The sequence below is a fragment of the Nanorana parkeri genome, unplaced genomic scaffold (assembly GCF_000935625.1).
Source record: "Nanorana parkeri isolate BGI_ZX_2015 unplaced genomic scaffold, ASM93562v1 scaffold3255, whole genome shotgun sequence".
NCBI lineage: Eukaryota > Metazoa > Chordata > Amphibia > Anura > Dicroglossidae > Nanorana > Nanorana parkeri.
In genome coordinates, this window is record NW_017309523.1 from 37057 (window position 1) to 37896 (window position 840).

The window sequence follows — 840 nt, forward strand, 5'->3', positions numbered from 1 at the left end:
GGAGAACAGAATTAATAATGACATGTAGGTCTTTATGAAAGGGGGAACCCAGATAAGCCCCTCCCCCCGCCCGCCTGCAAACCAACCACCGGGCCAGTGTTGTGGGAAGAGTTCCTTGTCCTGATCGGCATCCCCCCTGGAAAAGCATTGTCCTAATGTCGAGGGCATAGGGCCCGGTATGGTGCAGGGAGGGGGAGGCACCCTGCCGGCCAGTGCTCGGATTAAGGGTCTGGTTTTGGAATTTTAGGGGGACCCCATGGGGTTTTTTTTTTTTCCTTTTTTTGGGTGTTGGGATCCCCCGTAAAATCCCTATCAGACCTAAAGGGTCGCTGTGTATGTGTGTGTATATATTTGTTTTCATGGCACTTTTCATTCTGTTAATAGTTCCCTCATTGGCCAGCGAAAGGGACTTCCCTCTCCAGCCAGCAACTAGCAGATCTCTGGGCAGTTCTCTGATCTCTGGGCAGTTGTCGGATCTCTGGGCAGTTCTCTGGTCTCTGGGCAGTTGTCGGATCGCTGGGCAGGTCTCTGATCTCGGAAGCAGTCTCTGACCTCTGCACTTCGATCCCCTGAACATCCGCTCCCCGCAGAGATAGTACCACCGTCCCCAGTAGTGACAACAGCAGTGATCTGGACCCGGAGTAGCAGAAAGACTTTCACACCTCCGTCCACTCGTTATCACAGTAGGGGGAATGCCCTCCATTCGGGCCTACTCCACAAAAGCTCCCCCCTCCTCCTTCCCTCCTGTGCCGAGTGGGGATTGTAGTTCCAGGTTACACCGGCTGGTTGTGTCTCAATTGCTGAGGAACCTCAACTCATACAAGTCCTTTCTGCCCCCCT

The 840-nt window shown here is 53.7% G+C and overlaps 1 protein-coding gene across 1 annotated transcript in view; it reads left to right on the top strand.

Annotated features, from left to right (window-relative positions):
* LOC108802969 (zinc finger protein 850-like) overlaps positions 1-840 on the top strand; it is a 16089-nt gene that overhangs the window by 289 nt on the left and 14960 nt on the right. The window lies entirely within an intron of this gene.